The 16,824-nt window shown below is 32.9% G+C and overlaps 1 protein-coding gene and 1 long non-coding RNA gene across 2 annotated transcripts in view; one reads left to right on the forward strand and one right to left on the reverse strand.

The window, feature by feature from the left end:
• Positions 1-6,240, reverse strand: part of dpr19 (defective proboscis extension response 19) — a 334,249-nt gene extending 328,009 nt beyond the window's left edge. The window contains exon 1 of the mRNA XM_070106627.1: positions 6,067-6,240. The gene's annotated coding sequence lies outside the window, so the exon portion shown is untranslated. The remainder of the gene's footprint in view (positions 1-6,066) is intronic.
• LOC138856192 (uncharacterized) lies at positions 585-2,965 on the forward strand. The gene is made up of 4 exons (XR_011395279.1): positions 585-747; positions 1,732-1,914; positions 1,976-2,199; positions 2,267-2,965. It is a non-coding gene; the product is annotated as an uncharacterized lncRNA (long non-coding RNA).
• Positions 6,241-16,824: the final 10,584 nt, after the last annotated feature.

The following is a 16,824-nucleotide window of genomic DNA, read 5'->3' on the forward strand; positions in this document are numbered from 1 at the left end:
CAATACAAGCCGATCGTTCAGTTTGTAAAGCAGCTGTATGCTATAGTGATCCGATCTAAACTATTTCCCGGGAAATTGCATACAGGCCAAGTTTCGTGAAGATAGCTCCTGAGTTCAGTTTGTGTGGCAGCTATATGCTATACTAGTCCGATATAGGCGGTTCTGACAAATGAGCAGCTTCTTAAGGTGAAAATGACGTGTGCAAAATTTCAGATCGATTTCTCACAAACTGAGGCACAAGTTCGCGTATGAACAGGCAGACAGACAGACGGACACGGCTAAATCGACTTTGCTCGTCATGTTCATCATTTAGATACATATTTTATAGGATCACCGACGTTTCCCCCTGGGTGTTACAAACATCGCGACAAATTTAATATACCCTGTTCAGGGTATAAAAAACACTCATATTCCAAAGGTTTAACATTATTGTTAAAAAAAAATTATAATTAGTAGTACAATAAAAAAAGTAAATTACAAGTATTTTAATATTTTAAAGCCTTTAATTTAGAGAGATCATACACAACTGTTTTAAGCGTTTATGCCACTTCATTTTCTTTGATAATGTTGCCAAGCATGTCAGTCTTAACACCTTGTTATAAATAAATTTAGAACGAAATCTATTAATTCATTTGAACAAATATAATTTTAAAGCCCAATGGTGTACTTTTATGATACATTTTTCTGCCAATAGCTTGTACTTCGTTGCACAAATCTGTTGCATCTACTCATATCCGTCAATTCAACGTGAGTCAGTGATATTTATAATCTAATATCTATCTAATCTTAACTTTCTTTATAATGTTAAAAATCGCTGTGTATCAGTATTGCCCTTCAGAAGTTTGCATCTGATCAATATTAAATAAGAATCCAAAAGTTTTGGTAACTTGTTCCAACTGATCGCATCTTTCATCGACTAAGGACAATGCAGTATCAATAATGGCAAAATAGAAATTAATTTTAAAATTTTGCTTAACATCGCGAATTGGCTCATTTTCTCCCTTATAATTGAACTGTCTTTTCTGTTTTTCAAGCGAACTTTGGTGCCATTTCTGATTCGAATGTTCATACATACATACATACATGAATATGTGTTAGCACGGCAAAGAACATCAACTCCTTAAGGGTCTTGTATAAAAACTGATGTAAACAAACATATGTGTGTGTATATGCATCTCTCTTTAACGTTTGAGTATTCCGAATTGATTCACTATATATCTAACCTGACATTTTGTTTTGACACAAAGGTTCGATGTACGCTTTTATATGAGTACGTTTAGATAAAAAGTTCTCGACGCGTAGCCAAGAAAAATATGGGACAGCTCTCATCTTTTTACGCTTTGCCAAGCAACAGTCAAGTTTTATGTGAATGGGCGTTTATGACTAATAGCCTATGTACATAGAACTTTTGCTTAGCTTCGCGTCAGGCATTTGTTTTGAGTGCCTACAAAGATTCCAGCTTTTCTTTCGCCTCTGAAAGCTTTGGAAAAAAAATTTTCAAATATTGGAAAGACGATTAGGGAACCAGATGATCCCTCCAAATCCTCGGAACTGCAAACTCATTGCTCTTTTTTTCACCGCGATACCACCCTACAATAAAACGTAGCATTATAACCTCATTAATGTTATCATAATAGTTAATAATTATTATAAACAAGTAAGGAAGGGCTAAGTTCGGATGTAACCGAACATTTTATACTCTCGCAAAGTCAAATAATATACTCGTTTTAGATTTCTTTGTGGATCTTGCCGCCTTGCAGATGCCCCTCCCTAATGCGATCCTGTATACTAAATAAGAGTCCTGTATCTTGTTGTGGAGCTTAGTTATGGCAATTTATTTGCTTTTGATTAATGGCGTTTTGTGGGCGTGGCAGTAGTCCGATTACGCCCATCTGCAATGCCAACCGTCTTAAGGTACCCAGAAACATGTGTACCAAGTTTAATAAAGATATCTCAATTTTTACTTAAGTTACAGCTTGCACAGACGGACGGACAGACAGTCACAGGGATTTCAACTCGTCTCTTCATTCTGATCATTTATATATATATAACCCTATATCTAACTCTGTTAGATTTAGGTGATACAAACAACCGTTAGGTGAACAAAACTATTATACTCTGTAGCAACAAGTTGCGAGAGCATAAAAAATAGGAAAGAAGTGCAAAATCCAGAATATTTTTGGTCCGAATTTTTAACAGGTACCTTATAGTAAGCTTAATATGTGTCGCAAATTTTTAAATTTTTACTTAATTCATATAAATATAGCAAAACGAGTCAGCGTCTTGTTTACAACTTCTCGAAGACATTTTGTATTGGTTGTTACAGGAAACAAAATTATGAAATACATTATTCTTCCGCAATTTGAAAACACATACTGTCGTACACAATGAGCGATGCAAACGATACTATCTCCCGTGGTCTTCCCTCTCTTATAACGGCCGGGAAGGCCGACATTATGTGCGCGCGAAAATCAAAAATGATTAAACGATATAATTTCTTAAAAAGGTAATATTTTCGGTTTGTAATCGTCCTTTCTTAATTATATTTGCTTATATAACCAGAATATATTAAGTAAAACCCATGTAAAAAAAATTTTTTGTTGTTGACCTGAGTTATTCTGTTTTATAACAGAAAACGTAAAAAATGTGCTCACTAGTGTCTTTCTTAAGAAGAAAAATTTAATTCAGTTGATATTTTCTACCGAACTTTAATACGATATTTAGGATTTTAATTTCTGTTTAAATAATATATAGGTACATTCGTTATTTGATATCTATCAGCTAATATTCAGCCAGCTGTAAACACTGATAAGGAGAAATATACAAATTTCCACGAAAAGAAACCTCGGAATATTATTGTTAATATTTTTTGTACCCATCAGCTATTATCTAATTCTTAATATAATATGTAAACCTTAAGCTCAAATGAAGAGAAATATACGTTCGACGGAAGGAAACCTCCGAATATTTTTGTTTATATTATTTGTACCTAATAAAACAAGTTTAGTCCTCTTATATACCCTATTACGAAAACATTTCATGTTGAAATAATAACACTTTTGGGACACTTTACTAGAGGACAAGCTTTTTAAAATTGTTTGTATTATTTTGACAACTTTGGCAGAGTGGCATTACAGACATTGACTTTAGACGTCAATAAAATAGTATTGTCATCTTGTCGCTTATACGAAAACGGCAACAGGTGTTAATCTAATCTGTGGTAATTCAACCTTTACTTACAATAACAACCACGACCAATGTAAAACTCAATTCATAATAGTAGAAGCGGGCGCAATGAGCCATCTATTACTTGTTAAGAAATGTTATTGCAATCGGTGCACAAGTGAATTTTCAGTAAAATTTCTTGTTTTCTTTTCGATTATCCATTTCTTTATATTGACTTTGTGAAACTTCCTTCTCTTATTCAAAGGTTTAAACTCACACTCATTGGGTTAGCTCAATAGACGCGATTGTTGAGAATGCGCAATTTAAACACAATTTTATATATTATATATTTGATCATCTCAACAATTGACGAAATCTGTACTCAAATTATTTATTGTTATTAATTGAGGCAATTCGGAAAATTTAGACAAAAATTTGGTATACTTTTGACACCCGAATATTTAATACTTTTATTATTAAAATGTTCTCAATATACAAAATTACAACTTTTTAACTTTTATTTCTGATTTGCTTGATTATTTTTGTAAACTAACTTTTTTGAATTAAGCCTAAAATTCACTTGCAGTACTCAGTGCCTCATGGTTTGTAATATTGAAGAATTGTCTTTGTATGTATATGTATCATGTATGTATGTACATTTTGAAGTAGGGTAATGAAAAAATATTGTTGGTTTCTAATTTTTAGCCTCGAAGAAAAATAACAATTTTTACTCAATTATATGTACATTTATGTATGTACGCACTTAAATGAATGTGTTTTATATACATATATACATATGTATCTGTATACTCTTTTATATTATCCAAGATAAACTTTACACAATATGCTTTTTTCTAATCATTGTGTGCAAATTATTGTATTATTATCTGAAAATGCTGAGAACGCTACAAGTTGCGAGAGCATAAAAAATAGGAAAGAAGTGCAAAATCCAGAATATTTTTGGTCCGAATTTTTAACAGGTACCTTATAGTAAGCTTAATATGTGTCGCAAATTTTTAAATTTTTACTTAATTCATATAAATATAGCAAAACGAGTCAGCGTCTTGTTTACAACTTTTCGAAGACATTTTGTATTGGTTGTTACAGGAAACAAAATTATGAAATACATTATTCTTCCGCAATTTGAAAACACATACTGTCGTACACAATGAGCGATGCAAACGATACTATCTCCCGTGGTCTTCCCTCTCTTATAACGGCCGGGAAGGCCGACATTATGTGCGCGCGAAAATCAAAAATGATTAAACGATATAATTTCTTAAAAAGGTAATATTTTCGGTTTGTAATCGTCCTTTCTTAATTATATTTGCTTATATAACCAGAATATATTAAGTAAAACCCATGTAAAAAAAATTTTTTGTTGTTGACCTGAGTTATTCTGTTTTATAACAGAAAACGTAAAAAATGTGCTCACTAGTGTCTTTCTTAAGAAGAAAAATTTAATTCAGTTGATATTTTCTACCGAACTTTAATACGATATTTAGGATTTTAATTTCTGTTTAAATAATATATAGGTACATTCGTTATTTGATATCTATCAGCTAATATTCAGCCAGCTGTAAACACTGATAAGGAGAAATATACAAATTTCCACGAAAAGAAACCTCGGAATATTATTGTTAATATTTTTTGTACCCATCAGCTATTATCTAATTCTTAATATAATATGTAAACCTTAAGCTCAAATGAAGAGAAATATACGTTCGACGGAAGGAAACCTCCGAATATTTTTGTTTATATTATTTGTACCTAATAAAACAAGTTTAGTCCTCTTATATACCCTATTACGAAAACATTTCATGTTGAAATAATAACACTTTTGGGACACTTTACTAGAGGACAAGCTTTTTAAAATTGTTTGTATTATTTTGACAACTTTGGCAGAGTGGCATTATAGACATTGACTTTAGACGTCAATAAAATAGTATTGTCATCTTGTCGCTTATACGAAAACGGCAACAGGTGTTAATCTAATCTGTGGTAATTCAACCTTTACTTACAATAACAACCACGACCAATGTAAAACTCAATTCATAATAGTAGAAGCGGGCGCAATGAGCCATCTATTACTTGTTAAGAAATGTTATTGCAATCGGTGCACAAGTGAATTTTCAGTAAAATTTCTTGTTTTCTTTTCGATTATCCATTTCTTTATATTGACTTTGTGAAACTTTCCTTCTCTTATTCAAAGGTTTAAACTCACACTCATTGGGTTAGCTCAATAGACGCGATTGTTGAGAATGCGCAATCTAAACACAATTTTATATATTATATATTTGATCATCTCAACAATTGACGAAATCTGTACTCAAATTATTTATTGTTATTAATTGAGGCAATTCGGAAAATTTAGACAAAAATTTGGTATACTTTTGACACCCGAATATTTAATACTTTTATTATTAAAATGTTCTCAATATACAAAATTACAACTTTTTAACTTTTATTTCTGATTTGCTTGATTATTTTTGTAAACTAACTTTTTTGAATTAAGCCTAAAATTCACTTGCAGTACTCAGTGCCTCATGGTTTGTAATATTGAAGAATTGTCTTTGTATGTATATGTATCATGTATGTATGTACATTTTGAAGTAGGGTAATGAAAAAATATTGTTGGTTTCTAATTTTTAGCCTCGAAGAAAAATAACAATTTTTACTCAATTATATGTACATTTATGTATGTACGCACTTAAATGAATGTGTTTTATATACATATATACATATGTATCTGTATACTCTTTTATATTATCCAAGATAAACTTTACACAATATGCTTTTTTCTAATCATTGTGTGCAAATTATTGTATTATTATCTGAAAATGCTGAGAACGCTATCATGGATAAGTGTAACAACATATCTATATATATATTTTCATTTACCTCACTTTCTCTTAATGTAGGATTTGTTTATACACTTAAGACGGGCACATTACACATCCAGCACACCATATTCCGACAGAACATTTTTATAACATTTACCTAAAAATACAAATATAGCCAGTCCGACATTTTATTGAACGTTCAACCTAAACAACATAAAACCACAAATAATAAGAATTTTCGCGCAAGCGCTAATAATTGATATCTTAAATGCCCATACTTATCGAACGCATTTAAGACGACATAGAATTACTACGGGTTGTACCATTAGAATGGATAACGGCTTTTACTTTTAGAAAAATTAGCACAGTTAATTATAATCTCACAACCAAGCAAAGCTATATCGATCAAGTTTACCAAACAAATTTATGTATAGCATGTGTAAAGAACATATAACAGTAATAATGAAGATATCGGTGTAACACTTTGTATGGCAGCTATAGCATATATACATAGTGGTCCTATCTCAACTATTTGTTCAGAGACAGTACTGTTGACTCGGATAATAATCCTTGTCCAATTTCGAAAAGATAACTTTAAAATAAAATAGTTTTCCATAAAAGGATTTGGTTTTGATCGGGTAGTTTAAATAACAGTTGTATGCTATAGTGGTCCGATATAGGCTGTTTCGACAAATGACCGTAATGAAGAAGGCGTACAAAATTTTAGACCGATATCTTAAAAACTGAAGAACTAGTTCACGTATATATAGACAAACGCACAAAGCGAAATCGATTCAGCTCATCAAGATAATCATTTATATACTTTATACCGACGTTTCCTTCTTAGGGTTACAAACTTCGTGGCAAACTTGATATACCCTGTTTAGGACATAATTAAGATATGTTGATAAAACTTGGTATACATATTCCTTGCCACCATGAGAAAGAGACGTAAAATTTTATTCGAAATGGTCACCTTTTGTTTTCACACAAGTCCTCAAACGATTCGGCCATTGATCTATAGCAGTGCGCACAGTTTCTAGTGATAATGCCAAAGCCTTTTTGAGACAATTCAAATTTCTGGTACTGGGTACCTACCCATGTAGTGGGTATTCAACAGGCCATGTCCTTCAACTAGCTAGGAAACCTGGTGTATTGCTTTTAAGCCACTGCTGGGGAGGTTGTGCCTTGTGTACTTGTGTACTGGAACAGAATCTAGCTGGAAGATCCACCGATTACCCGAAAATGTAAAGCGATAAGAAGGTGCAAGATCGACAGTGAAAATTTTTAATCGGGGAATTCACCTCACTACAAAGGAATTCACTTCGTGAAATACAAGCATTGTTTTGCTTTTAAGAGAAAAAAATCTGTTGAGGTTAGGCAACTTCTGTTGTTAACATTATCAACCAGAGAATTTTGATGAGGAAACCAGATAATGAATAATATGTCATATGCATTTCTATACTCTCGCAAGCTGATGCTATAGAGAATAATAGTTTTGTTCACCTAACGGTTGTTTGTATCACCTAAAACTAATCGAGTTAGATATGTTGTTATGTATATATAAATGATCAGGATGAAGAGACGAGTTGAAATCCGGGTGACTGTCTGTCCGTCCGTCGGTCCGTCTGTGCAGGCTGTAACTTGAGTAAAATTTGAGATATCTTTATGAAACTTTTTACACATGTTTCTGGGTACCTTAAGACGGTTGGTATTGCAGATGGACGTAATCGGATCACTGCCACGCCCACAAAACGCCATTAATCAAAAACAAATAAATTGTCATAACTAAGCTCCGCAATAAGATACAATACTGTTATTTGGTATACAGGATCCCATTAGGGAGGGGCCTATGCAGTAAAAAAATTTTTTTTAGTGGGCGTGGTCCCGCTCCTAAACCGCAAAAGCTATATTAACAAACTTCACTACTAATAGCGCGATAAATCAAGCACTAAACACGCCAGAGACATTAAATTTTATTCCTGGGATGGATTAATATGATTTAATAGGAACCGCGTTCAAAATTGGACAGTGGCCGTGACACCGCCCACTTTTAGGTGAAAACTCATATCTTGGGATCTGCTTAACCGATTTCAATTAAATTCTGTACATAACATTTTTTTCATAACTCTTTGTATGTGCGAAAATGGTGCGAAATCGGATTACAACCTCGCCTATTTCCCATATAACAACTATTTAAATTCCTTCTGATTCGTTCACTTTCCACTGTACAAATCAAGCAACAATGATTGTATCGGGGTAAAAATTTGCGTGAAGAGTGTGTTTAAAGTATGCCACCTTGTGACCAAAAATTGTCCACATCGTACTAAATATGTGGACCCGAGTGCCTATAGTTACCTTTTTACCGAAAATATCGGTCAATGTGTAAGATATATAATTGAAATTCATATAATAAAATAAATAAATGAAACTCTTAATAATTTTGCCAACACCTGAAGTAACTTCCCGGGCTTTGATCCTTGCAAGTTGCAAGAGTATAAAATGTTCGGTTACACCCGAACTTAAAACTTTCTTACTTGTTTAAATTTGTATTTAACTAAGTAAATGTATACTAACTTATGAATTAAGAACTATTTTGAAGCAATTAAGTATTTCAAAATTTATGTACATATGTATTGTATGTATTTACATATGTAAATGAGTTTATTCATTACATTAGGAAATATAGCTACATAACTAATATTCATATGTATATCTATGTATGTATGTATAAACTTATATACATATATGCAATATACAAAATACATGGCATCAAAATTGACGAGCTAAGACGCTTCATTAATAAAAGAAATCGTCACACACATCTCTCCTGGCATGCCCGTGCCAGCAATCATTGCATAAACCTATAAGCAGAGAATGTAAAATCAGAGAACGTAAATGAATAGAGAAGGAGCAAATGTTAAATGAAAACTTTTTGAGTACTAATTTGTAATTCCACATGAAGGAACATCGAAAAATATAACTTCGAAAAAGAAAAATACACCACACAATATGCGAAATGCTATAAATAGACACAACGAATATTCCTATAAGAAAAAACGTTGCGCATACCTATTTAGATTTATGTTTTCAATTTCTATGATATGACAAATTTATAATTATGAAAAGCCTTCTGAATTAAAAATCTGTATTACCGGTAAAAACCCCAGATTTCATAATAAAATAAACATTTAGTAGGCTATTTTTCCAACTTATGTATGTGCGTTATGTGAGCAATTGCTTATTAAACAAAGAATAACAATAAAACGGTGGCTAAGCGGCCACATTTCCACTTTTGTGGTGGCTGAGGTCGTAAGCGGGAAGAGGTTAAGCACAATCCGAATACGAACCTATACGTTCGAATCCTAAAACTCATGTAACTGACATTTTATTTAATTTTTATTTTATTAATTGGAATCTAAGCATATCATAATTCAATTACTTTAATAGCATATTTAACTTCCTGAGATAATTAAAATATTTCAGGAAAATATATTCATATGTTTGGGTTTATTGCATATTCCTTTATTTATGCGTATTTACACAAATGTGATAATCACACATACATTCATGAGTACACGTACGCTGATGCTTGCTTCTTCTTGCCCCGCACAAGCAATGACTTTTGTCCACACTTTTTGCTTTTTGCGAGTGGAAAGATCGCAGGCAAGGAGGGATTGGGGCGCACTGCCACATAATTATTTCAGATATATTTTTATTAATCGAATTTATTTTAAAAACGATTATAAGTATGAATATATGTGTATTTATATTTTTACGTATATTAATATTATAATTCGAAAATAAGTAATTTATGCATCAGTATTTTTCAATTCAAATTAAGCAGCATATTAATATACTATGAGCCCTCAGTTGAAACGCCTTTGTGTATGATGGCAAGCCAACGAAATAACGGCGAGTTCGCGCGGACATTGTGTTGTTGAAAAAAACCAAATGACGATTTTGTCGACAAACATACATATATACATATGAGCTCGCATACATATTGACGCCGAATTTTGCGCATCGTGGTGGAGTTGACAAAATTTGTTTCAATCGACAATTTTACGACAATGTCGATCGGCTATGTTGTCTCGTTTGTCCTTTTTGCAGGGCTTTGCTGTTGAAAATTGACTTATGCTCTTTTGAAATATTGTGATTACCGATTGGGCTGCATTTTCATAGCGTCGTATTTAGATAAAATGAGCTAAATCGACAAACTATGAAATAATAATAATAAGTAAACATATAAAAGTACTATATGGACTGTGCTTAGAATATATAGAAGAAGTTAATGATTTCATATGAATGGCAATTTTATATAAATTTTTTAATTTAATGCCATATATAGTGCATAATATGCAAAAATATAAATATTATTTAAACTCGCTAATAGGTCATGTTGCCAATTCTCCTTTTTGAAGTGAACATCAGACAAATTCTTCAATTTCTGATTTTTAGCATCGTTGCGAGTAGGCAGCTTGTGGGAAAAATACAAATGCGAGGGGAATGGTAGGATCAGTTGTAAAATTGAAACTTCTTCACTTCCACTACTTCAAATTCAATTCATCATCAATCATTTTATAAACTTAAATTTCGCATTTGCGTAGGAATTCTATACGAAAACCAAATGTGGCTTACCAGGCGCACAGAAAAAATAGCGCGGCGCAGAGTTATGAACGAGTGCACTTTGCTTTGAAGCAGACGCACGTTCCTTAGGAATAAATTTATTGTCGTTGTAATATGAAATACTTAGAAAATATGCCGCGAGTTCGCTTGAATATTATTGGCCGATGATGGCGTCTACGTTTTTTTGTCACTTGCGCGAATGTTTGATTTTTTGCGAAAGACATATTGAGGGACATACATCTGTACATATGTGTACATATATGCAAATATATTTGGACATCCGAATGAAGGAAGGCAATTTCAAGAATATTCACATATAGACATATGAACATTGAAGCAAGTAAACAACAATAGCTGTTTGAGTTCACAGATTAGACAAAATTACTCTAATATATGTAGTCTGTGGTGCTGCTTGTATAGCAGACTTCTTTATTGCAACGTGAAATATTTTGTCTAAGTTCAAATCCTATCATATTTTTATATACTATTTCAATATTTTTATAATCCTTTATTATCGAATAATATTTTATTTCTATTTTCATATTATTTCCTTATTGATTTATATTTTCTTGTCGGAAGTCAATTACTTTCATTTTTATTATTTCAATTTTTGTTTATGCGCATTTCAAAGAACATCTGTGCATATGCATGTGTATACATTTTGCTTATAGAGTGGTGTAGTTCGTTTCAGGGTACGATAGTTGTGGTGAAATTTTATTTTCGAACTTGCGCGTTTTCGATGTTCCTTCATCGTAATTAACATTTTAGAACAGCTAACAGTTGCTCCTTCTCTATTCATTTACATTCTCTGGTACTGCTAACATTTGCTCCTTCTCTATTCATATACGTTCTCTGACTACACCACTCTATAAGCAAAATGTATATACATACATATGCGCAGATGTTCTTTGATATGCGCATAAACAAAAATTGAAATAATAAAAACGAAAGAAATTGACTTCTGACAGGAAAATTTAATAATCAGGGAAATAATATTAAAATAGAATTCAAATATCAATTCATAAAAAAGGGTTATAAAAATAAAAAAGGACTATATAATATATGATTGGATTTGAACTTAGGCAAAATATTTCACGTTGCAATAAAGAAGTCTGCTATACAAGCAGCACCACAGACAATAACCAAACTCTTAAGTCTAATCTGTGAACTCAAACGGCTATTGTTGTTTACTTGCTTCAATGTTCATATGTCTATATGTGAATATTCTTGAAATTGCCTTCGTTCATTCGCATGTCCAAATATATTTGCATATATGTACACATATGTACATATGTATGTCCCTCAATATGTCTTTCGCAAAAAATCAAACATTCGCGCAAGTGACAAAAAAACGTAGACGCACCATTATCGGCCAATAATATTCAAGCGAACTCGCGGCTTATGTTCTAAGTATTTCGTATTACAACGACAACAAATTCATTCATAAGGAACGTGCGTCTGCTTCAAAGCAAAGTGCGCTCGTTCATAACTCTGCGCCGCGCTATTTTTTCTGTGCGCCTGGTAAGCCACATTTGGTTTTCATATAGAATTCCTATCGCAAATGCGCGATATGAATGAAATTGAATTTGAATGTCTTCAGTAAAATTGGAGAATCAGCCAAATTTCAATTTTACAATTTGTATCACTGAAAATCCTACCATCCCCCTCGCATTTGTATGTCCACAAGCTGCTTCCTCACAACATTTGCTAAAAATCAGAAATTGAAGAATTTGTCTGATGTTCACTTCAGAAAGGAGAATTGGCAACATGACCTATTCGAGTTTGAATAATATTTATATTTTTTCATATTATGCACTATTTATGGCATTAAATTATAAAATTTATATCAAATTGACATTCATATGAAATCATTAACTACTTCTATATATTCTAAGCACAGTCCATATAGTACTTTTATATGTTTACTTATTATCATTGTTTCATAGTTTTTCGAGTTAGCCCATTTTATCTAAATACGACGCTATGAAAATGCAGCCCAATTGGTAATCGCAATATTTCAAACGAGCATAAGTCAACTTTCAATAGCAAACCACTGCAAAAAGGACAAACGAGACAACATAGCCGATCGACATTGTCGTAAAATTGTCGATTGAAACAAATTTTGTCAACTCCGCGACGATGCGCAAAATTTGGCGTCAATATGTATGCGAGCTCGTTTGTATGTATGTATATAAATATGTATGTTTGTCGGCAAAGTCGTCATTTGGGTTTTTTCAACAACATAATGTCCGCGCGAACTCGCCGTTATTTCGTTGGCTTGCCACCATGCACATAGGCGTGTCAAGTGTGGGCTCATAATATATTGATATGTTGCTTAATTTGTATTGAAAAATACTGATGCATTTATGAATTATTTTCGTAATATAATATATATTATATATATATATATATATACCAATAAATTCATACCTGTAATCGTTTTCAAACTGAATTCGATAAATAAAATATATATCTGAAATAATTATGTGGCGGTGCGCCCCAATCCCTCCTTGCCTGCGATCGTTCAACTCGCAAAAAGCAAAAAGCGTAGACAAAAGTCATTGCTTGTGCGGGGCAAGAAGAAGCAAGCATCAGCGTACGTGTATTTAAGAATGTATGTGTGATTATCACATTTGTGTAAATACGCATAATAAGGAAATATTCAATAAACCTAAACATATGAACATATTCTCCTGATATATTTTAATTATATCAGGAAGTAAAATATGCTATTAAAGTAATTGAATTATGATATGCTTAGATTCCAATTAATAAAATAAAAAAATTAAATACAATTTTAATTTTATGTATTTTACGATTCGAACGTATATGCTCGTATTCGGATTGTGCTTAACCCCTTCCCGCTTACGCCCTAAGCCACCACAAAAGTGGAAACGTGGCCGCTTAGCCACCGTTTTATTATTATCATTTGTTTAATAAGTATATTGCTTACGCAACGCACATACATAAGTTAGAAAACAAGTAAGGAAGGGCTAAGTTCGGATGTAACCGAACATTTTATACTCTCGCAAAGTCAAATGGTATACTCGTTTGAGATCTCTTTGTGGATTGACTGATATTTTCGGTAGAAGGTCAACTATAGGCACTGGGGTCCACATATTTAGTACTTAGGGGCTTAAAAAGTTTTGGTTCGATTTAGACAATTTTTGGCCACAAGGTGGCATACTTTAATCGCATTATTCACGCAAAGTTTTATCCCGACACAGTCATTGTTGCCTGATTTGCATAGTGGAAAGTGAAAAAATCAAGTGGTATTTAAAATGGTGTCATATGGAAAATAGGCGTGGTTGTAATCCGATTTCGCCCATTTTCGCACTATGACATAGAAACATGAAAAGAACGTTACGCACCGAATTTGGTTGAAATCGGTTAAGCAGATCTCAAGATATGGGTTTTCACCTAAAAGTGGGCTGTGCCACGCCCACTGTCTAATTTTGAACGCGGTTCCTATAAAGTCATCTTATACCATCTCAGAGATAAAATTTAATGTCTCTGGCGTGTTTAGTGCTTGATTTATCGCGCTTTTAGTAGTTTTTAACAGTACCGTTATATGGGGAGTGGGCGGAGCTGCCACCCGATTTCAACTATTTTCACACCGTCAATAGAAGTGCTAAAAACATTTGCTTCCAGTGAATTTTGTTATTATAGCATTAGCGGTTTAGGAGATATGCACATTAAACCTATTAGAGGCGGGCACGCCCACTTTAAAAAAAAAAATTTTAACTGCAGATGCCCCTCCCTAATGTGATCATGTGTACCAAATAACAGTCTTGTATCTTATTGCGGAGCTTAGTTATGGCAAGTTATTTGTTTTTGATTAATGGCGTTTTGTGGGCGTGGCAGTGGTCCGATTACGCCCATCTGCAATACCAACCGTCTCACGGTACCATGAAACATGTCTACCAAGTTTCATAAAGATATCTCAATTTTTACTCAAGTTAGAGCTTGCACGGACGGACGGACAGACGGACGGACAGACGGACGGACGGACAGACAGTCACCCGGATTTCAACTCGTCTCTTCATCCTGATCATTTATATATATATAACCCTATATCTAACTCGATTAGTTTTAGGTGATACAAACAACCGTTAGGTGAACAAAACTATTATACTCTGTAGCAACAGGTTGCGAGAGTATAACTAGCTTATTAAATGTTTATTTTATTATGAATTCTGATGTTTTTACCGGTAATACAGATTTTTAATTCAAAAGGTTTTTCATAATTATAAATTTGTCATATTATAGAAATTGAAAACATAAATCTAAATAGGTATGCGCAACGATTTTTCATATAGGAATATTCGTTGTATCTATTTATAGCATTTCGCATATTGTGTGGTGTATTTTTCTTTTTCGAAGTTATACTTTTCGATGTTCCCTCTTGTGGAATTACAAATTAGTACTCAAAAAGTTTTCATTTAACATTTGCTCCTTCTCTACTCATCAACATTCTCTGATTTAACATTTGCTCCTTCTCTATTCATTTACATTCTCTGATTTTATCGGGGAGTTCACCTCACATGCACGAGAAACAAATAACATTCCTTTATAACAGCGGTGAATCTGTAAACTTACACTCTCTTAACATAACCAGAGAATGTAAATGAATAGAGAAGGAGCAACTGTTAGCTGTTCTAAAATGTTAATTACGATGAAGGAACATCGAAAACGCGCAAGTTCGAAAATAAAATTTCACCACAACTATCGTAGCCTGAAACGAACTACACCACTCTATAAGCAAAATGTATACACATGCATATGCACAGATGTTCTTTGAAATGCGCATAAACAAAAATTGAAATAATAAAAATGAAAGTAATTGACTTCCGACAAGAAAATATAAATCAATAAGGAAATAATATGAAAATAGAAATAAAATATTATTCGATAATAAAGGATTATAAAAATATTGAAATAGTATATAAAAATATGATAGGATTTGAACTTAGACAAAATATTTCACGTTGCAATAAAGAAGTCTGCTATACAAGCAGCACCACAGACTACATATATTAGAGTAATTTTGTCTAATCTGTGAACTCAAACAGCTATTGTTGTTTACTTGCTTCAATGTTCATATGTCTATATGTGAATATTCTTGAAATTGCCTTCCTTCATTCGGATGTCCAAATATATTTGCATATATGTACACATATGTACAGATGTATGTCCCTCAATATGTCTTTCGCAAAAAATCAAACATTCGCGCAAGTGACAAAAAAACGTAGACGCCATCATCGGCCAATAATATTCAAGCGAACTCGCGGCATATTTTCTAAGTATTTCATATTACAACGACAATAAATTTATTCCTAAGGAACGTGCGTCTGCTTCAAAGCAAAGTGCACTCGTTCATAACTCTGCGCCGCGCTATTTTTTCTGTGCGCCTGGTAAGCCACATTTGGTTTTCGTATAGAATTCCTACGCAAATGCGAAATTTAAGTTTATAAAATGATTGATGATGAATTGAATTTGAAGTAGTGGAAGTGAAGAAGTTTCAATTTTACAACTGATCCTACCATTCACCTCGCATTTGTATTTTTCCCACAAGCTGCCTACTCGCAACGATGCTAAAAATCAGAAATTGAAGAATTTGTCTGATGTTCACTTCAAAAAGGAGAATTGGCAACATGACCTATTAGCGAGTTTAAATAATATTTATATTTTTGCATATTATGCACTATATATGGCATTAAATTAAAAAATTTATATAAAATTGCCATTCATATGAAATCATTAACTTCTTCTATATATTCTAAGCACAGTCCATATAGTACTTTTATATGTTTACTTATTATTATTATTTCATAGTTTGTCGATTTAGCTCATTTTATCTAAATACGACGCTATGAAAATGCAGCCCAATCGGTAATCACAATATTTCAAAAGAGCATAAGTCAATTTTCAACAGCAAAGCCCTGCAAAAAGGACAAACGAGACAACATAGCCGATCGACATTGTCGTAAAATTGTCGATTGAAACAAATTTTGTCAACTCCACCACGATGCGCAAAATTCGGCGTCAATATGTATGCGAGCTCATATGTATATATGTATGTTTGTCGACAAAATCGTCATTTGGTTTTTTTCAACAACACAATGTCCGCGCGAACTCGCCGTTATTTCGTTGGCTTGCCATCATACACAAAGGCGTTTCAACTGAG

This window comes from Bactrocera oleae, chromosome 3, assembly GCF_042242935.1.
Source record: "Bactrocera oleae isolate idBacOlea1 chromosome 3, idBacOlea1, whole genome shotgun sequence".
NCBI lineage: Eukaryota > Metazoa > Arthropoda > Insecta > Diptera > Tephritidae > Bactrocera > Bactrocera oleae.